The following is a 23,807-nucleotide window of genomic DNA, read 5'->3' on the forward strand; positions in this document are numbered from 1 at the left end:
AGCATTTTCTTAAAGAATTGTCAATAACTCATTTCAAGTCAGCCCTCTATTCACCTCAAGCCAATGGTTTAGGAGATAATATGAATAAGATGATAAAAGACTGTGCACAGAGTGCACTCTTGAATAGGATGTAGGTAAAAGAAATGTTGAGAGAAACCTGGTGAACACACTGTGTTACTCCTAGTAGCATAGCATCTATATCTCCATTTTGTTCACTTAAAGACGGGAAACCATTTTGCAAACTCAATCCTGTGTGGCTAAAGATAAGTGAGGAACAAAATGTGGACTTTCCAAATGATGAGCTTGTTCTACATAGGAGGGAACATCAAAGTAATTATAAAACTCACTATGATGCTAAGATTGTGCACATGAATCAAGGTTTTCAGGCTGGTGACAGAGTTGTAGTGAAAAGACCTAATATAATAAGAAAGGGCGTTCAAAATTAATGGGTACTTTTGTGAAAACTTCTCTTAAAATCTTAAAAGAAAAGTCACAGTTTTAGACTTAGGGGATGTCTGGAGTATACCTAGATTAACAAAACTAAATTAGGTTGGTTCAGGAACTATGCTAAAAGAAAGCCACGTGGTGGAGGATTTCAATGATGATAAAGAGTTTTTGTTAAGAAGAGAGAGATATAAACTCACTTAGCTCAAGTACTATGTAATAAGAAAGGTACAAACTACAGACTTAATTAAGTCATAAATGGAAGCATTTTATTAATTAAGGGGCCCTTCTACTGTCACACATAAAGTGAGTATATATATGTATATATTTCCAGGTTTTCACACCCAATCAGACAAGAAATCAAGACACCAGACGAACAGTTCCAGAATATATTAAAAGAAAATGAAAAATGGTATTCCTCCTCCTATGTATATATATATATATATATATGTTTTTTCATTTTCTTTTTTGTACACATATGGTTTCCATGATGTAATTTGTTTCATTAAAAGCTTATTTTAATATTTAATTTTAACTGTTGTATTCTGATGTGATATTTTAAAGGAGGGAGATGTGTTGTGGTTTGCATTAGTTCACTTGGCTGGAATGTGGTGAAAATCACTTTGAGATCACAGCATTCCAGACAATGTCAAGCTTCTGTGGGAGGTTTGAATCTGGCCAGTCATGATCATTTTTGCTGCCAGAGGAGGTTGGATCTACATGCTACGAACCTAATAGAGCTTTATGAAGAACCTTTGAAGTATACAGCGTATTCTTTTTTTCTTAGGTAAATCAGCTTTATTAAAATCAAAATACATATGGGTCTCATAATAACAATACACGATATCTGTCACAATGATAATGATATAATTTTGAAAGGAATTGTAGAAGCTGTTTAAAATGTTAAAATATAAAATGGGGGAAAACAATAAAAACGGAATAAGACCAATTAAAATAAGAAAGATACTGTGGGTATTAAAAAGCTAACAACAGTGATATTCAATAAAGCATAAAGTTGAACAAAATTTTAATTCAAACAAGAACATAGAAAATAAACAATTCATAGTGGCTTAAAATGCTCAGATAATGTACAATTAGTAGAATTGCAAGCAACAGCATTAAGATGATCAGTCAAAGGTAACCAATACAGACCTCTACTTATGGAGGGGCAGCATGTTGAGGTAAACACAATATCTAGTCTATGTTAATGGCAAACATTATACCACCAAGCCTTAAAGGAAATACTGGATTAATTTTTCCATTTAAGAGTAATTTGCTGAAAGGCTAAAGCTAACATGAGATCCAACAGCTTTAAATTATCATCATCTGAAACAAAGCCTGCAGAGAGGCTACCTAAAAAAAGCACTGAGGGAGATAATTGGAATCGCAAATGAAAAATGGAGGTAAGCTGACACCAAACTTTTCTCCAAAAAGAGACAGTGGGAGGACATTCAAAAAGGATATGCATAAGGTCTCCCTTTGGGCTATCGCAGGACCAACAGTTTGAAGTTGAGGATATAGAAAATTTTACTATAGTAGAGGGGGTAAAATAAATTCTGTGGTAAAGAAAGAAAAGTGACTGTGTGGTAGAAGCTGATCTATATATTTTATAAGATCAATGCATATCTTATTCTAGAAGGAAACAGTCCCGGTACATCCCAAATCCAATTCCCATTGAGATTCAATGTTATATTTAGGTTATGTCAAAACAGGAGAATTAAACTGTTTATAAATAATTGATGCCTTAGGAAATGAGGTAAGAAAGAAGGACAAAGAAAATTGTAATTCCGAAGAAGCAAGAGGGGAAGGCAAAGAAAAAATGCCATCAAGAATAATATTAATAAGAAGATATTTAGGCATACATGAATTGGGACAATGAAATAGAAGTTGGAATTGTGCAAAAGAAAGTGGAGTATCATTGGAAAAATAAATCTTTGACCCACGCTATATTTCTTTGTCTCCAGGATTTCCAAAATAAAGGATTTTTATTGATAGTGGTGAGACGATTATGCCAAATAGGGGAATTCAGAAAAGATGAATAAGTGACAGTTGGAGGTAAATAGTAAGAACGCAGAAGAGCACAAGTATGTTTAAGAAGCGGGAGGAGATAAGCAAAATATTCTAAGAAAAGGATACTACCTCACGAGGAGAAAAAGGTAAAAGAAAAGAACATTCAATATCCAACCATAAGGGAGTAAAAACAGAGTTTGACAAGGAGATCCATCTAGAAGCTTGACGCAAACAAAAGGCTTTGTGATATAGTCTGAAATCAGGAAAATTGGCTCCCCTCTCCTGTTTAGAATGATGAAGTTGACTAAGGGAAATTCTAGATATCTTATTGTTCCAGAGGAATTTAGACAATCTGGAGTCCAATTGTTTAAAGAAAGTAACAGGTAGAGGAATCGGAATCATGGATAGGATATATATAATGTTAGGAGAAATCATCATTTTGATAGAGTCAAGGCGACCCCACCAAGATAAAAATAAAGGATTCCATAACAAAAGGGATCTATCAACAGTCTCTAAAGCATCCAAGAAATTTACTTCAGTGGACTTTTTAATGGATGAGGTGAACCAAATACCTAAATATTTAATCTTGGAAGAATTGCAGTGAAACCCAGTAATATTGAACGATGATCTAAAACTAAATTTTGTTAGAGGAAGGATTTCAGTTTTATTCAAATTTATCTTATAACCTGAAATAAAAAAAAAGTCCTCAATCTCCCGAAGTAGAGACGGAATCGAGAGTTCAGGGTTTGAGATATATAAAAGTATATCATCTGCATTTGCCGTTAATTTTAAGTGTTTCTCACCATATTGGAATCCCTCAATTTTAATGTTATTTCTAATACAGGATAGAAAGGGCTCTAGAGCTAGAATAAATAGGAGTGGAGAGAGTGGACACCCATGACGAACACCACAAAGTAATACAAAGTATCTAGACAATTTTCCACTCACCAATATCGATGCCATTGGGGATTGATAAAGCAAAGAGATAAATGAAATGAAATAAGGCCCTAAACCATGCCAGGCTAAAGCCTTTAATAGAAACAACCAGTCTAACTGATCAAACACTTTCTCAGCATGTATAGAAATTGTTGCTAAGGAGTACGAAAGAGCGGGAGCTTTACTGAGTACATTGAAGAATGTTCTAGAGTTGTCAGAAGAAAGTCTACCTTTGACAGAACGTTTATTCCTTACTTATCAGTGCAGGTCAAAAGGGTATCAAGACGTAAGGCTAATAATTTAGCAAAGATTTTATAATCTGTATTGAGGAGAGAGATTGGTCTATAATTTTGACAGAAAGTCTAATCCTTACCTTCCTTTGGAATTAAATAAATCGAAGCTTCTTGAAATGTTCCCCCCTTTACAACCAGAACCCGTGAAAAATGTAAAAAGCTGTAAAAGTTTGCGGAGTAAAATATCAGAAAATTGTAGAAAAAATTCCACTGTAAATCCATCCAGATCAGGAGTTTTACCTTTTTTTTAGAGATTGAAGGGCTTTAAAAATTTCTGATGAAGAAATATCTACTTCAGGTGAAGAAATGTCAACAAGTGTCTTATTAGGGTTTGGAATGTTCTTCAAATAATCATCAATCTGTAAGGAGGTCAGGACTGATTCAGGAGTATAAAGGCCCATATTTATACTTTTTTTGCGTCACATTTGCGCTGCTTTTTGACGCAAAAACGGCGCAAACTTACAAAATACAATTGTATTATGCAAGTTTGCGCCGTTTTTGCGTCAAACAATGACGCAAATGCGGCGCTAAAAAAGTATAAATATGGGCCAAAGTGTCTGGTAATAATTAACAAATTTAGCTAATATATCATCATCTTCAAAAAGGGACTCACCAGTATCTGTAACCATAGACTTCACTGTGTTGAGTAGCTTTCGTACATTTAAATAATTAGCCAAAAGTTTCCCCGATCTATTTCGACTTTCATAATAGCGGGCGCTACTACGTCGCAGAAAAGAGGAGGCATTACCATTCGAGATTTTGTTAAATTGCAAGTTTGCTTGTGTAAGTTCTTGTAGACTATAATTAGAAGAGGAAGTATAATATTGTGGTTCTTACAGTTTAATTTTGAGAAACAGAGATTGATGATGTGCATTAAAAGTTTTCTTTTTATTAGAGACACAACCTTAAACGAATCCCATAACAATTGAGGGGAAACATGAAAGTCATCATTAAATCAGACACATTTCTCTGCAAAGGCAACAAAGGAAGTGGAAAATTTAAAATCAAGCAACAAAGAATTATTAAATCACCACCTATTGGATTTGGGATGCACCGGGAGCACATCAAAATCTGTGATGACTGGAGCATTATCAGATATTACCATAGGTTCAATGGAGGAATTAATAAGATTTTGGGATAGTGATTTTGAAACAAAAATATGGTCAAGTCTAGATAAGGAGCCATGTGTTGGAGAATACAAAGAAACATCCCTACTATCAGGATTACAGGTTCTCCATGAATCAATTAAATTACATTGTGAGAGAAATGCCTTAAATGTTTATGTATTTTATGAGGAGAAAATTGAATTACAGATTGATTATCTATAAAAGCATCAATAATTTGATTGCAATCCCCTCCAAGAAGAAAAAAATCATCATTATAATGCAAACATTGTTTAGTAACATGAGGCCAGAAAAGGTAATCTGAGTGATTAGGACCATACATATTACCAGTAGTAATTATAATCCCATTAATACGTCACAAAGGGCCATCTACCATCAGAATCTGAGTCTTGTGAAATAACATTAACTGATAATTTTTTATGGAAGAGCACAATTATACCATTTTTCTTTGTAGTTGAAGGAGGAGTAAAAACATTGCCCAACCAACCTCTTTTAAGTTTCAGCGCTTCAGAATCCGTCAAATGGGTCTCTTGTAAACTAACCAAGTCTGGATTATATTTAGCTAAATGGGATAAAATTATCCGACTTTACGTCACATAACTCTATAAATACACGGAAGGTCTTGTACCTTAAATAACTGAAAATACATAGAGGGGAAAGGAAAACAAGAAAAAACAAAGAGAGAGAAGAGTAAAGGGGAAACAGCAAGAAAAAAGATAGAAAATATTCAAGAAAAAAAGAAGAGACAATACATGTCAAATAAAGACGACTGCAAAAAACATACCTGAGATGAATGAACAATAGGAGTGGGGTGGTGACGGCACAGACTGAAGACGGCACAGCAAGGAAATGGAACGCATCAACTGACAAATGTTACGGGCAAAAATAACGATTATAGAACACCAGGAACCTGTGGAAAGAAAACGATACATTAACAAAGAGGACCTAAAGTCACCTCAATATAATATAATGTATAGACTGCATATTAAGGACCATCAACTGTATCGTAATAGTAATGAACAAGGGCATAATAGATTAATAAACATATATAGCCAACATGTAGAAGGACCAGCTGTTTTCATAGGATTTGTAGAGTGCAGTCCTAGAAAATCGGGAAGATCTGCAGGGGAGGTATATGAAGTGGTCTTATTTTGATATGTCTTTTGACAAGAGATTTGTTTGTTGGCTTTTGCAGCATTAAGCACTCTCAATAGATCAGTAAATTCAAGAAAGAGACTATGAAAGTTCATCAGATGAGGAGAGCTGATGTGACAGGGATTTTATTTTCTTTAGTTTGCCATTAAAAATAAAAATCCTTCAATAAGGAAACAAGTGGCACAGGAACTCCAAATATATATTGATGAGTTAGTAAAAGTAAATTACATGGCTTGCACAGAAAACTGCGAACAAAACCATCAGAGATGCTAAAAACAAGCAAATAAGAACATCGTAGTGGTGAGTAATAGTTTTCAAAATAGCTGCATTTTCTGAGCAGAAATGTAGATACCTTTTAAAAGTAAAAAAAAATAAGCTAGGCAGCAGTTAAAATATGAAAAATGCTCACCAACATATTCAGCAGGCAATTATATGTCAGGCACCATGAAAGGTATAAGAAAAAGCAGCTCCGGTGTCGGAAACGCGTCTGACAATGCGAGAAGCTCCGGTAATTAGCGGCCATTTTAGCTGGCGGCTTGCGCGCACTCCATAAAGCGTATTCTTAACAGAATGCAACAGTAGGGAAATGATTGGACTCAGGAGGGGTAATATTTACTATTCCCACTCCAGATGGTGCAATAGCATGGAAAGCAATAGACTCAGCAGAGGTAAAAATTACCATTCGCATTCCATTTATTGATTCAGTGCAAAAAGAATACTTCACCTCAAACAAAGAACATATGTTAACAACTATTTTAAGTGCTTCAAATGATAAAATACCAATTACAAAAATTAAGGGCTTGATTACAACTTTGGCATTCAGACCGCCAGTCGCATCTGCGCAGTGACACTGCAGGCATTGGGGGGAACATCATGGGCCTCAGCCCTATTCCACATGAGCTTATTTGCCCTGGGGCCCCTTTTTGTGGTCCTTTACCTGCCCTTCCACTGGAGTTTTTATAGCGGTGTCCCCACAATGAAAAGCTAGGCAGAAAGGCAGATCATAACACACATGCCATTGATAATGTCAGCACAGCCAACATTGACCGTCGCTGTCCCTACTGCTAGCACCACAATAGCTCAAACGTCAGTGGTGGCGGCAGTCTTGTGGCAGTCTGACCGCAAAGACATGAATTGGGTGGTCAGACCACTGAGGAGGCAGCGGTCAGCCTGCCAAAGAGGATACAGCAGTTCAAAGAACGCTGAAAGCATAATCAGCCCCTAAATCTCTAAATTTAAGCAAACATTTAAAAAATTTCATAACTATGCATTTTTTATTAATTATTATCAATTTACGCAAATATTATTAATATAACTAAAATACCACACAATATTCACACAAAGATAACAGTCAACAATAGAAATGTAATAAAAATAAAGTATAACACAATTAATCTATGAAATAATTAAAAAATATCTTTTTTTAAAAGGTAAAGCCTTTTTTTATATTTATAATTACTTAAATACATTCCCCAAATATTGTAAAAACTAAACAACATACGCCTAAGGTATAGCTTATCAAAATTATCAATTAATAAAGTAAGAATTAATTATAAATAAATTATTTATTAAGTTCAAGCCTTGTAACACTAAAAACCCAACACACATCTAACATATACTAAACGCAACACACATCTAACATATACTAGAAAAAATTACACAATTTATATAATTATCAATTAAATAATGAATAATATTATAACCTAAAAAATAATTAATTATGATTAATGTACTTTCCACTCTATACCCCTATAAACCTCAAAACCTGCACCTATTCATAAGTTAAAACACAAATTAGAGAATTTACATAATTAATTACCAACCAAATAATTATAAATTATTAAACATTAATTAATAACTAATTCTAGTAAAATTAATTCCCACCCCTACAAAACCCACAACCCGCACCTGAAACTTAACTGAAAAAATAATGAATTAATTTTCAATTTTCATTAATAATACATAACAATTATTAATTAATTAATTATAATTACTTCCCAACCAGTACCCGTACAATCCCCCCACACTCCCTAAAACATAACCGAAAAAAATAAATTAATCTGAGAATTTACATGATCAATTATCAATTAAATCATCAATAATTACCAATTATTAATAAATTATATTTAAATTGCTTCATACTCTATACCCCTGCAAAACCCACAACTCACTATGACATTCAAAATTACAATAAACAATTAAACAAATATAAATTTGCAAAGTATATTTAAAACAATTTATAACATATACAATTAAAACATATACTAAAACACATAAAAATAATACAAAAATAATTATTATTGACAACAATATTTTTGCAAACGATGAAAACAACAGAGAGCCTGACTATGTGTTTAGCGGTCCGGGGACTGCCATTGCAGGGGCAGCGGTCCAACTGCCGTAGTATTGGCAGTCTGACCACCTTATCATGACACATGTGGTTACATAGTTGAAAGACTGCCGTGGTCCCAGCAAATCTAGACTGCAGCATTGGTGACATAGGCCAATGCATCTATCGGAGGACGGACTGTCAGTGCAACTGCTGTCCCAATCACAATGTTACTTCTTGCTGATGTGATGATGGCGATTCAAACACCACACTTAAGCAGGCAGAAATGGAGGGGTATAAAGCTGAAAATCACCTGTAGGCAGCCTCACATATATAGTGCCACAATGGAGCCAATCCTTCTTGTCCTGCTGTTGCTTGTGCTGCTCGATGATGCACAAAATCAACATTGTGGTGGATGGAACACCTACCTGTTTCTTCCAACTCCACATGCAACTCAACAGGCCAACATTGACCTGGTATGTGGGCTGTGCTCAATGCTTTATATATGTTATGTGCCCTGGTTTGGAGTTGCAAAAAGATCAAGTGATGGACGGAATGCTGAACAATGTCAAACATTCATCCCAAGTACAGAGATCTGGGCCTAAATCTATCGTTTTTTTGCTACCCATGCCATTCCATATGCAAATCAGCCTTGACTTCCCACAGTACACAATTGTTAAACTCCCAGGGGAGGTTACATCATTTGAGAGATGGCACACAGTTGTATTTGGAAAAGTGCAGAAATGCCAGCTAGTTAGAGGTACAGAAACAGGGACTCCTGGTAGTTGCAGTCATGTCATTCTCTCTACTTCCCAGCACTTAACAAATGTATACTCTTCCATATCTGTTGCCACACTGCAGTTAGGTTGGCCTATACATTTACATGTTGATATATAGCATGGGTCCTGGGATGATCGTCTGATGTTAAAACACTTACAAACCCCTTTCCAACATATGACATGTAATGGAAATCAATACATGTGATGTTATATACGACAATGCACATTGACAAGCTTACACCTCTGCAACTCTGGGTATTGAATGTTGGGAAAGTGGATGGACAATGCTGTGGCAAAGCGTGAGATGTGATCATGCAGCACAGTGAAGATTTGTGACACTTTTGTCTTATAACTTACCAGACTCCACTCCTCCACCTAATCCTTTCAAGCTCTCAGGATGCAGGATGGCCAATACCTTCACCTCCTAGGGAAAGAGTTGTAAAGGGGCCTGGGAGGACTACCATCAGTCTTATTGGTCTCGCTGTATTACCTGGAGGCCAGGGAATGCACCTTCCTCCTCAGGTTGTTCAACCTCTCCCTAATTCCCTTCTTTGTGTGCAGGGTGGTGCCTACAGCGTGTATCTTTTGCCACATTTCCATTTTCATTCTGAATGTAGTATGTTGGTCTTGAGCTCCAAACAAATGCGGAACTACTCTTATGATTCTATTCACGATTACTCTCAATTCATATTCAGACAAAAATGGGGATTTTTGGAATGTGACATGGGTGTAAAATGAAATGGGTGACACAGAGCTACTTTAAAAAAGTGATATAGGTGAGTAAATGAGAAAAAGTGTGTGAAAGGTGTTGAATGTGATGGTGAAAAAGGGATGCCTTATCTGTCAATGATGTGAAAAATGGTGGGTACTGGTCTTGTCTGCAGTGAAGAGGCAAAGGATCGTGGTATGGGAAGGGGTGAGTTTTATAGTGTGTTTTGCAGATGTATCCACTGGACCAATATATCTCAACTGTGTTGTTTTTTTAATCCAGCCAATGGGCACATGTCGGTAGCTTTGCTGAATGTATACTACATTGGCCGACCGCCATCAGCTCTTTTTGTAATGGGCTCAGTAGTTCCACTTGGCACGACAGAGATGGAGTGCACACCACCAAGATTGCAGCTTGCTGTGCAGCAATTGGGCAGCCATTTGTTTTGGCAGTCGGTGGTTCAGCCTACATATATGTAATATGGTGGTCTGAAGACTGCAGGTGCAATGGTCTTTTTGGGGCCTCCGCCTTAGATGTCTGGCGGTCCGACCGCCAAACTCGTATTCAGGCCCATAGATAATGTTAATATCGATAATAACAACATAGATATTTTTATAAATTATATTAACAACTTAGATATTTTAACATCAATATTAACAACATAGATATTTTTAACATTGATATTACTTACCTCTAAAATCAATATTTTTGTCAACGATATGTCTGCATCATGATATTTTTAGATCATCAATATTTCTGTATTTCCATATTTTAAATTCAATATTTTGTCTGAGATACATACACTACTATGCCCAGCGTCTTTGAGTGCAGAGGTAGCCTCGCAGCTGTCAGGTTTGCACCAAAAGATGCTTTGCCACTTGGTCGAAGTCACATTCTTCAGGACGCAATATCTCAGCAGTAGGGTCGTTGCTGATGTTGGTTAGTATTTCTGGGAGTTGTTCTGGATTTTGTGATGTCAGAGAAGGGGTTGGTTACCTGGCTGGTGATCAATGAACTTTGACAGTGGCAAACGTAGTTCACGGTTACTTCATTGGCTGGAGGTCGACCAGAGTGATGTAGCGGCTCGAAACTTGGTGTGAGCCTCAATACAGCTCCCGGCATGCAGGAAACAGACTTATTTTGGGCTAACTGAAAAGGCACCCAATGGGTTGCACATCCTGTGACACAACATGACAATTCTTCTGCAGGTTACAAGTGACTGGTTCCACCAGTCAGGGGAGTCTGCTTCAGTTTCTGCCATCCACTGGAGTCCCTCTTGCTGAGAGCACTGAGCTTTTGTTATGGGCACAGGCTGATGACACAATTTCAGTATATGTTCTCCTCACAGTACTTAAGTGCCTTCTCTTTGCACTGCGGCGGATTCCAAAGTCCTACTGTTGGTGACGGCATCTTCTCTGTGCCTCTTCTTCGATTCAAAGTTAGAACTGAGCTTCTGGTGATAAAGGAGACCCTTAAATCCTAGTTTAGGGGGTGTTACGTGTGTGAAGGACAGTGTTGAATGGGCTACTGGTCCCTGCTGCTGGTCCACTCCTGAGGTAACTATTCTCTGTGGGAGTACATCACTTTTCAACCCAGAATCCTCTAATTGTAAGGTTTGCAACATGGCAAAACTTCCCTTGACTGTACTGACCTCCTGACCACCCTAAAGGTGTGACTAACCTCCTGAAGGTGTACAGCTCTTACACCAATAATTTTCCCATCTGTCAGCCTGGACAGGATGGGAAGGGCTTTGTCTTTGAGTGGTAGATAAAAGATTACATATCAAGGGTGGTGAAACCCTTTGAGGCTCACTGCTCTGATTACTGTAAACACCAGTCATCCTTAGAAGGAGGAGGTGTGACCACCTTCCTGCCCAGGTCCTTTGTCTCTGTTCTGGGGAAGTGCTAGCACAACCAGCAGAAGGGCAAACTCTTATCTTGGTGGCAAGCAGCTCACTGGAGCCTGCAAAGGCAAGAGGAAGCTGGCAACTTGGTGGGCATCCTCTAAGGAAGCCACAAAGGTAAGTTGTGTTCAGGGTTAAAAAGCACAGTGTTTGATACCAAACATGGAAGAAATCAGCTAGGCCATCATGGAGTTGGACACCTGGTGTTTGCCCGGGTACCAGCCCATGTTATCCTATGGTCACTTGAGGTAACATTTAAGTTTTAAATGCCTTTACATGGTCATATATACTTGTGTACATATGTCTGCACTCACAACACAGTGGTCCCTGATTCCAGGGCTATAGGAGGCTTCCCTTTGGGGTGACTGACCTATGTATGGGCAGTGAAAGGACTTTGTCTGCACTTGGTGTGGGCAGATTTGAACTCGAGCAGACAAGCTGCTCATTCAGGCTGACTTGGCAGCTCTGTAGGCTTTGCTTTTACTTGGGTCACACAGGGTTGCACAATCAGTGCTGCAGCCCTGATTTCCTCTTTACCATACTGGCCCTAGATACCACTGGTACCATTTACTTGGGCCTTACAGGGGTGGTAATGTTCTTGCCAATAGGGTTTAGAAAGTCATAGTATTGTTTAAGGGAATAAACACCAGCACTGAGACCTGATAAGAAGGCCTCAGAGCTTTTTCAGGCCAAAAACGACAGCACCGAGCAGCAAAAAAGTAGGTGGTGACCATCCAAAAAAGGGCTTTATACCATGACCCCACCTCCCTTGACGAAAGTCTATGAACACTAACCTCCCTTCTGGTAGTCCTCATCCTCTAAGTCAAAGAACCTGGAAAGGCCATCTGCATTGGCATGGCCAGACCCTGATCTGTGTTCTGCTATGAAGTCCACCCCATGTAGGGAATTAGACTACCTCAACAATTTGGGGTTCTCTATTCTCATCTGTATTAACCACCTGAGAGGCCTGCGGTCAGTTTGAATTTTGAAGTGAGTCCAAAATAGGTAGGGCCTCAGCTTCTTCATGGACCCAACCACAGCAAATGCTTCCTTCTCAATGACACTCCAAAACTGTTCTCTGGGGAGTAGATGTTTGCTAATATAAGCTACTGGATGATCCTGACCCTCATCATTGGTTTGTGACAACAAGCCCATGTTCAGAAGTGTCTATCTTGACACGTAGGAAAGTACTATCTTTCTTGGCATGTTAACTCCAATGTCTGCCTGTTTGTCAGTGTGTTTTTACTGTCTCACTGGGATCCTGCTAGTCAGGACCCCAATGCTCATAGTTTGTGGCCTATATGTGTTATCAGTTTGCTTGACTGTGTCACTGGAGTTCTGCTAACCAGGACTCCAGTGCTAATGCTCTCTCTGTGTACCAAATTTGTCGCTATAGTTTAGTGACTCCATATTCCAATTCTGATTGGCACACTGGACCCCCCTTATCAGTTCCTAGTATATGGTACCTAGGTACCCAGGGCATTGGGGGTCCAGGAGATCCATATGGGCTGCAGAAATTATTTTGCAACCCATAAGGAGCTCATACAAACACTCCTTCAGGACTGCCACTGCAACTTGAGTGAAATAGTGCACACAATATTTGACAGCCAGTTTCACTGCACAAGGAAACTTATGAGTCACCTATATGTCTAACCTTCAGTCACTGAAGGCTAGGTGCAAAGGTACTGTGTGTGAGGGCACCCTTGCACTAGCAAAGGTGCCCCCACATTGTCCAGGGCCAATGACCCGAAATTCGTGAGTGTGGGGACACCCTTATAAGTGTGCACTACATATTTGTCAATATATATACAGCTTCACAATGGCAACTCCGAATATGGCCATGTGAGGTGTCTAAGATTGTGAAATTGAACCCCCTAACCAAATCTGGTATTGAGAGGCCAATTCAATGCACCCTGGAGGCTCGACCATGGACCTCCAGTACTGCCAAACCAGCTCTCTGAGGTTTCCACTGCAGCCACAGCTGCTGCCCCCTCACAGACAGGTTTCTGCCCTCCTGCGGATTGAGCACCTCTTTAGCATTTCCTTTAGGAGATGGGTGTTACACCCTCTCCCACTGGAAATAGGTGTGACAGGCATGGGAGGGGTATCCTCCAAGAGGCAGTCATGGGAGGAGTATCCTCCCAGAGCCTCTGGAAATGCTTTGAAGGGCACAGATGGTGCCCTCCTTGCATAATCCAGTGTACACTGGTTCAGGGACCCCCAGTCCCTGCTCTGGAACGAAACTGGACAAAGGAAAGGGGAGTGACCACTCCCCTGTCCATCACCACCCCAGGGGTGGTGCCCAGAGTTCCACCAGTGTCCCTGGCATTAGCCATCTGGGATTCCAAGGTGTGGGGACCCTCTGGGAGCATCTGAGTGACCAGTGCCAGCAGCTGACGTCAGAGACCTCTCCTAAAAGATAGACTCTTGGGTAGGTAGCCAATCCTCCTCTCAGGGCTATTTAGAGTCTCTCCTCAGGGTGTTTCCTCAGATTTGGTTTGCAAGATTCCTCCAGGACTCCTCTCAATCCTCTACTTCAGCTTCTGACCATCGGATCAACCACATACTTCTCCAGGAACTGCTGTAACTGCAACAAAGTATCCAGGAAGGCTACTGTAACCTGCAACATAAGCTCCAGCCAGCAACTGCAACAGTTTCCAGGTTGTTGATGCCCTGAGGACTGCCTGTCTTCACCCTGCACCAGAAGAACCGAAGGAATCTCCCATGGAGTGATGGAGTAACTTCCCTGTTTCAGCAGGCACCTCTCTGCAATGACGACTGGTACTCTGGGACTCCTCTCCTGTCAACGAGCATGATCCCTGGAACACAGGTGGTAGACCAAAGTGATCCTGACTTTTCAAAGGACCAGCTGTCCAAATTTGGGGGAGGTAAGAGCTCGCCTCCCCGTGCCAGACAGTACCCCTGTGCATCACGTCCTCTGCAGCTCTTTGGGTTTCTGTGCACATCTTCCAAAAGTTCTTCATGCACAGCATAGCCCAGGTCCTCAGCACTCTATCCTGTGACACTCAGCTCCCTGAGTTGTTCCACGCTAGTGTGGGATCCTTGTGTGTAGTGCTGCAATGACTGCACTTTGCAACTCCTTTGTTCTCATGTCCTGGGACTCCCTGGGACGCTAACTTATTTCTGCTACTCGAGTAGATTTTCTACTTGACAGCTTCCTCGGTGAATGCTGCAGCTTTCTCAATGCAGGCAATAGTGACATACCGTGACCACCCGCGGTCAGAAATCTCACTTGCCAACATAGCGATTTCTTTCACTCACAGTTGCCAACTTAGAGTTGGGAGCCACGCAAGAGAAAATATTCCATTCTGCATCACTTTACAGAGTTTTTCAGAATTCCGTGCTCCATGCTTAGTGGGTAAAACTATGCAAAAACCTCTGGTGGAGCAAAATTCTTTGCCCACCCCTAATTAAGATATGCTCTTTAATCAACAGATCATACCGCCCTTCATAGGTATCTATATTATTGTCCTTTATTAAGCCTTTTAGTACATTGAATGAGAAGTCAACAAAGTCTACCCAATTATTGGTTTGATCTTTTGTGTAACCCTAAACTTGACTCTGTATTCAGCTGTGGTAAGTTCAAACCCTTCTGTAAGGGTCCCTGTCATGTGATGTTTAGGATGTTTAGGACTCAGCCACTTCCTCAGGAAGGGTCAGAAGATTATCTCTGCCCTGAGCTGGGAATAACTCCCAAAGTAGAGAGCCACAGTGCTGGTAGCTTAACTTCTTCATCCTGCAGTGCCTCTCAAAGACTATAAGCCATGTATCAAAGTAATCTCCTGTACTGTACATGGGAAAATCACTAAGGGGACCTTAGGGTCAAAAGAACCATCACGTTCCCTATTTATTATGCCTCCATCATCCATGGGAACCTTTACCAGTCCAACCCTTCTCTCTACTAGGGCTAGCCTCCACTCTATAAGTTCAAGCTTCCTCACCTTCTTTCCCTTCATTTACTGGGGCCAGGGCATCTCCTTCCTCTTCTACAGGTTCTTCTTCTGAGGAGGAAGCCTCTTTCCTATCTTTGTTTTCCTCAAAGGAGGTCAATGCCTCTACAAGGTCCTATCGTTTTGCAGTAGTTCTAAAGCTAATGCATCCAATCTTGCAAAATGTCTTAAGATCACTGATCTTGAGGATGGAAAGTATAGGCTGATTGATGCTCAGGATATCCTCCATTGTGCATTGTTTTTCAGTTGAGTTGGATAATTTTTAAATCTGTTTTAAAATACTTTTACCTAACTACCTAGACACTGTTGAACATTTTTAAACCTATTGGATGAGGATGTAATATGGGGACCTAGCAATTCCAATCAAACTCAATTAAAAAAGAAATAATCTAAAAAATGCTTCTTGGGTCTAAAGACAATTGAGGATTTCTCATGTACCCAAAATATACTTATGTCTAAATGGTGAAGTGAAACATAAGCTCAAGGTCCCACCCATGCCATCAATGCAACAAGGTTGCAGTATTATCGGGTATGACTGAGGGGTCCTACCATGTAATACCATGTAATACTAATATGTTACCCAAAGTGAACCTCAAGTTCACAACAGTAAACCTTCACTCAGTCCTGTTACAGTGACAAAGAACAGTCAGGCTACTTAGAGGAACATGTGTAAAGCATTTCACAACACCCACGTGGATGATAAGTAATTGACAAGACTCAAAAGAAATCCAAAATACATTTTAAAAAAGAAAGCAGATTTTTATCTTAATTTAGCCACCAAATTGAACTTTGTATCATATGTACAACTGAAGTAGTGGATTTCAACATCATTTAAGATTAGATGCACTTTTATTGTTAAACGGATACCATTGAAGTCAATGGTGGAAAAGCACAGTATGTACTCATTCACTTGTGGGGTGAGTTTTATGGAACCCACTGGAAGATAACGTTTTGTTGGTCCCTATACCAAGTCTCAAGAGATAGAATCTCATTACCTTGCTGAGGGATTCTGGGTGTAGAGGTGCTCTAATTGTCCTTGGTGCTGACAGGATCTGCGGGCATTGTCAAAATTGTAGCACTTGAGAAAACCGCACTTGGAGGTGGATCTACCCTCATAGAGTAGAGGCCTTTGAGGTCCCAGGATCTGGATTTCACAGCTGGAACCTTGCTACCCTCTCCGGCAACTCCAGGTTCAGAGGTGGCTTGCAGCTGTCAAACATGGGAGAGGTGCCCCAAAAATGCTTTGCCCCTAGGCCAAATGTCACCTTATTCAGGATGTAGGATCTCAGCAGTGGTGTCATTGCCAATGTCAGTCACTATTGCTGGGAGTTGTTCTGGAGTCAGTGATGTCCGGGAAGGGGTTGGTTACTGAGCTGGCCAATTGACAAGCCTTGGCAGGGGCAAACGAAGGCCAGCTAGAAGTCAACAGTAGTGGTGTAGCTGTTCAAAACTTGGTGTGAGCCTCACTACAGGTCCTGGGGCACAGGTCACCAACTTTCTTTGAGCTCTCTCAAGAGTGGTCTGACGGGTTACACATCCTGTGCTTCAGCATGACTATTCTTCTGCAGGTTGCAGGTGACTACTTCCAGCAATCATGGAAGTCAACTTCAGTTTATTGCATCCACTGGAGTCCCTATTACTGGGACCAATGAGCTTCTTCCATGGACACACAATGATCCCACAGTTTCAGTATATGGCCTCCTCAGGGCACTTAACTATCCTCTATGCACTCCAGTGAAGTCCAAAGTTCTGTTGTCAGTGACTGTGGGGGTCATTCTGACCCTGGCGGTCATCGACCGCCAGGGTCGACGACCACGGAAGCACCGCCAACAGGCTGGCGGTTACAGCCGCGGTCGCCCAGCCGGGTCCGGCGGTTTCCCGCCGGATTTCCCCCGGCTGGGAGAATCCTCCATGGCGGCGCTGCTTGCAGCGCCGTCATGGGGATTCCGACCCCCTTCCCGCCAGCCTGTTTCTGGCGGTTTTCACCGCCGGAAACAGGATGGCAGGAACGGTGTCGTGGGGCCCCTGGGGGCCCCTGCACTGCCCATGCCACTGGCATGGGAAGTGCAGGGGCCCCCTAACAGGGCCCCAGCAGAATTTTCACTGTCTGCTTTGCAGACAGTGAAAATCGCGACGGGTGCAACTGCACCCGTCGCACCCCTGCAACACCGCCGGCTCCCTTTGGAGCCGGCCTCTGTGTTGCAGGGCCTTTCCCGCTGGGCCGGCGGGCGCTCCCTTGGCGGGCACCCGCCAGCCCAGCGGGAAAGTCAGAATGGCCTCCGCGGTCTTCTGACCGCAGAGCGGCCATTTGGCGGTTCCCGCCAGGGTCAGAATGACCCTCTGTGTCTTCTTTGTGCCTTATCTCAGATTCAAAGTAAAAACTGAGGTTCTGGTGCCGGGGGGCCTCTTAAATCCTAGTTTAGGGGGCATTAAAGTTGTAAGGGACAGTGGCCACTGGGCTACTGGTCCCTGCGTCTAGTCTGCCCTTGAGGTGACGACTTCCTGCAGGAGCATGTCTCTTTCCTACTCAGAATCCTTTAATTTCAAAGTTTGCCAACTTGGCAGAACCTTCCCTTGGCTGTACAGACAACCTGGCCCACGCAAAATGTGTGACAGGCCTCCTGCATAACACATTTTTCCTGCCTGTCAGCCTGGACATGGCGGGAAGTCTTTGTCTTCACGTGGGGGACAGGAGATTGCATAGAAAGGGTGGTGAAAGTCTTTGAGGCTCACTGTCTTGATTACAGTAAACACTAGCTATCCTGGAGGAAGGAGTTCTGACATCCTACCTGTCCAGGTCCTTTGTCTCTAGCATAGGGAAGTGCTAGCATAACCAGCAGGAGAGTGGACTCTTGTATTGGTGGCAAACAGCTTGGGAGAGCCTACCAAGGCAATAGAAGGCTGGCAGGGTATATGCTAACCAATTCTGGGCTTGATAATCATGTTTAGAATTAAAAAGCACATTATTGATACCAAACATGTGTGAAAGCGACCAGGGCATTCTGTAGCTGGACGTCTGGACTTTGCCTGGGTGCCAGCTCATGTTATCCTATGGACTGCCAGAGACTTGCAGTAGCATTAAGTTTAAATGTTATCACAGGGTCATGTATGGTTCTGCATATATATGTCCACACTCACAACACAGTGCACCCTGCCTCTTGGGCTCTAAGAGTCCTGCCTTAGGGTGAATGACTTGTGCTATGGCAATGCCTGCACTTGGTGTGGGAAGAGGCAAACTGGAGCAGACAAGCTGCTTATGCAGGGTGACATGGCAGGTCTGCAGGCTTTGCTTTTACTTGGGTGACACAGGGTGGCACAATCAGTTCTGCACCTCCGGTGACCCGTTTACCATCCCTTCCCTGGCTACTGCTGGTAACATTTACCAGGGCCTTCCAAGGGTGGTACACTCCTTGCCAATGAGGATTACATAGCCATAGTACAATTTACGGAAACCAGTGCTGGTAGTAAGGTGTGATTAGCAGACTTCAGTGTTCCTTCAGCTCAAAAACGACAGAATCAAGCAGCACAAAGTGGGAGAGGATCATTCAAAAACTATATATATATATATATATATATATATATATATATATATATATATATATATATAGGAAAGAAGTGACTCAAACAGATGATCTCATTAAAGAACATAAATATATTTCTACTACAACGTTTCAGCTTCCGCCTTCCTCAGGTAGTACAAGATGGTTTGCTCAGTAGCTGCACAGCTGACACTGGTGGATTTTCAAAAAGCATCATGAGTGAAGATTCCAATTGGAATGTGGAATCAATGCAGTCCTGAGAACTCTTCAGATATGCAGAAATCAAGTGGTATTGTCAGTGATGTTTAGTCCATATGTAGGTCAAACTGTGAATGACCTCCGTACACGATTCAGGAACCACAAATCAGCAATAATTAACAAGAAACTTGACCAGCCTGTAGCCAACCATTTTAACCTTGTTGACCATTTACTATCAGATTTGAAGATTTTCCCTGTGGAACATGTTTTAAAGGAAGAACTACTGGACATCAGAGAACATTTCTGGATGCACCGTTTAAAATCACTGCATCCAGATACATAGCTATAGATAGATAGATATAGATAGATATATATGTATATTTATATATATATATATATATATATATATATATATATATATATATGTTTGTGCATATGTAAATATATATATGTGTGTGTGTGTATATATATATATATGTGGTGTGTTTATATATATATATATATAGATGAATAGATTGATAGATAAATATATTATATATACAGTATAAGTATGTATATATATATATATATATATATATAGATATAGATATATAGATATGCATTTGTATATATATATATATATATATATATATATATATACTTTCAATTAGAAAAACAGAGGTTACAGGGATCACATTTCATATGTACAAACCATTAGAAATTCAGAAGTTATAATGAGCTAACTATAACTTGTGCCCCTGTAACTGTGCTTCTTATGACCTCACATATTACATCACTCATGACATGGTCAAGGACATCACTGATGACATCACTGATGCCAGCATCCAGAGTGTGTAAGTAGCTGTATGGGTGAGCAAGTGGCTTAGTTTGTCTGCATTGGTTGAGTGAGTGGGTATGTGAGTAGCTGTATGGGTGACGAAGTGGATGTGTGAATGCTTGTATAGGTGAGGGACTAGGTGTGTTATTGAACGTATCAGTGAGTGATTTGGTAAGTCAATGACTGGCTAAGCGAGTGGCTGTGTCAGTCACTGTATGGGAGCCTGAGTGGTCAGGCCATGCAGCCAACACCTATAAAAACCCAACCACGAGACATACATGGCTGAAAGCCTTGCGCTGCAGGGGTTGACCGCATGGCCTGCAACCAACCCCTATAACCACTCAACCCCAAGCTGTGCATGGTCTTTCACCAGTTTGTATTGTACGCAGGGCTTGGCCTGCAGCTAGACCATGCAGCCAACCACTATAACCACACAAACTCCCCTCCCAGGCCTACAGTGTGTTTGGGTGTGTTACTATAGGCATACGTGTGTGTCTGGGTATTTTAGTGTATGTATTACTGTGTGCCTGGGTGTGTCAATGTATGCATCAGCGTGTACTGGAGTTGGGCTACGTATACATCATTGTCTGCCTGGGTGTGTCAGTGTAAACATCACTGTGTGCCTGGGTATATCAGTGTATACATCAGTGTGTGCTTGAGTGTGTATGTGTTTGCATCAGTGTCTGCACAGGGGTTAGTCTGTGCATCAGTGCATGCCTCGATGTCTCTGTGTATGCATTACTGTGTGCCTGTGTGTATCAGTGTATACACTAATGTGTGCTTGGGTGTATCTGTGTATGGATTAGTGTGTGCCTGGGTGTGTCAGTGTATGCATCAGTGTGTGCCTGGGTGTGTCAGTGTATACATAAGTGTGTACTTGGGTGCTGGAAAGTGGGTTATAGGTAAGGGCAGGTAAGTACCTATGCAGGAAAGTACCATCTTGCCTGGCATGTTACCCCCATTTTTTACTTGTGTGTCAGTTTGTTTTTGCCTGTCTAATTGGGATCCTGCTAGCCAGGAACCCAGTGCTCATAGTTGTGGTCTGAATGTGTTCCCTGTGTGGTGCCTAACTGTGTCACTGAGGCGCTGGTAATCAGAATCTCAGTGCTTATGCTCTCTCTGCCTTTAAAATTGTCACTTCAGGGTAGTGACCATTTTTACCAATTCTAATTCGCACACTGGAACACCCTTATAATTCCCTAGTATATGGTACCTAGGTACCCAGGGTATTGGGGTTCCAGGAGATCCCTATCGGCTGCAGCATTTCTTTTGCCACCCATAGGGAGCTCAGACAATTCTTACATAGCACTGCCACTGCAGCCTGAGTAAAATAACGTCCACGTTATTTCACAGCCATTTTACACTGCACTTCAGTAACTTATAAGTCACCTATATGTCTAACCCTCACTTAGTGAAGGTTAGGTGCAAAGTTACTCAGGCCCATATTTATACTTTTTGACGCTAAACTGCGCTAACGCAGTTTAGCGTCAAAAAGTTTTGCGCCGTCTAACGCCATTCTGAAGCGCCATGCGGGCGCCGTATTTATGGAATGGCGTTAGACGGCGCAATCAGACCGGCGCTGCCTGGTTTGCGTGGGAAAAAACCACGTAGACCAGACAGCGCCGGCGTAGGGGGAAAATGGCGCATGGGCGTCTTAAAATGGGGCAAGTCAGGTTACGTCGAAAAAATCGTCTTAACCCGACTTGCGCCATTTTTTAACGACGCCCATCCCCCATCAACATGACTCCTATCATTGTAAAGATAGGAGTCATGCCCCCTTGCCCAATGGCCATGCCCAGGGGACTTCTGTCCCCTGGGCATGGTCATTGGGCATAGTGGCATGTAGGGGGGCACAAATCAGGCCCCCCTATGCCACAAAATATTATTAAAAAAAAAAAAAAAAAACTTACCTGAACTTACCTGAATGTCCCTGGGGTGGGTCCCTCCATCCTTGGGTGTCCTCCTGGGGTGGGCAAGGGTGGCAGGGGGGGTCCCTGGGGGCATGGGAGGGCACCTGTGGGCTCATTTTGAGCCCACAGGCCCCTTAACGCCTGCCCTGAGCAGGCGTTAAAAAGTGGCGCAAATGCGCCGTTTTTTGCCACGCCAACTCCCGGGCGTCTCTTTTGCCCGGGAGTATAAATACCACGTAAAGGCCTGGGAGTCATTTTTTAGACGGGAACGCCTCCCTTGCATATCATTAACGCAAGGAAGGGGTTCACGCTAAAAAATGACGCACATTCCGGGAACTTTGGCGCTATTCGCCTCTAACGCCATAGTATAAATATGGCGTTAGTTGGCGTTAGTTTTGCGTCGAAATTGCGTCAAAAAAAACGACGCAATTTCGGCGTAAACGGAGTATAAATATGGCCCTAAGTGTAAGGGCACCCTGGCACTCGCCAAGGTGCCTCCACATAGTTCAGGGCAATTTCCCTGGACTTTGTGAGTGCGGGGACACCATTACATGTGTGCACTACATATAGGTCAATACCTATATGTAGCTTCACAATGGTAACTCTGAATATGGCCATGTAACATGTCTAAGATCATGGAATTGTCCCCTCATGCCACATCTAGTATTGGGGTACCAATCCCATGCATCCCCGGGCCTCCAGCATGGACACCGGTACTGCCAAACCAGCTCTCTGGGGTTTTCACTGCGACTACCGCTGCTGCCAACCCACAGACAGGCTTCTGCTCTCCTGGGGTCTGGGCAGCCCAGTCCCAGGAAGGCAGAACAAAGTTCACTCTCCCTTTGGAAATAGGTTTTAAGGGCTGGGGAGGAGTAGTCTTGCTCAGTTTTTGTGAACCCATGTTCAAGTATTTCTGCGGGTGCCTCCTGCTTCTGTGTGGGCTCTCTGTATTGCTGCACGCCCCCTCTGTCTCCTCCTCCAAGGGGCGACCTCCTGGTCCTTCCTGGGCCCGGGCAGCTCCCATTTTCTTCAACCGTGACCTTTGCAGCTAGCAAGGCTTGTTTGTAGTCTTTCTGCATTGAAACAACTCTGCATCCTCCAGCACGCCGTGGGACATCTTCTGCGCAAAGGAGAACTTCCTGGCATCTTCCGTTTTTGCAGAATCTTCAGCTTCTCCCACCCGAATGCAAATACTGAGGCACCCGTTGAACAAGTGTACAATTGTACCAAAATTACATGCTTTCACCATTGTGGTAAAAATAGTATATATGTCAAACGATTTTTTCAACAAATATTGTTATAGTACACGGCTCAATGAAAAGCAGTAAAACTAAAAACAGTAATAACTTAAAAAATACCTGTTTTTTTAAATTTCCAAACAAATAATTATATGCTCCCCCTAATAATACATTGCACAATCCCTAAAACAACACAAAAGATATATGTAAGTCCAATGTCTCTCAAGTTCACTGAATGAGCAAATCGTAATCCATATTAACTTCCAAGTCCATTATATTTGATCTTGAGTGTTCCTCCAAATTTGTTTACTGCTTTAAATTTAAGCATAGCATCCAATAGTCCTTACAACGACCTCTCAACCAACACGTGTTTCGTCGTTTGATTTCTTCAGGGCTGGAATGTAGTTGCTTCTTATATTTGCATATCTAAGTCCCAAAATCATCAACAACCA

This window comes from Pleurodeles waltl, chromosome 8 (genome assembly GCF_031143425.1).
Source record: "Pleurodeles waltl isolate 20211129_DDA chromosome 8, aPleWal1.hap1.20221129, whole genome shotgun sequence".
NCBI lineage: Eukaryota > Metazoa > Chordata > Amphibia > Caudata > Salamandridae > Pleurodeles > Pleurodeles waltl.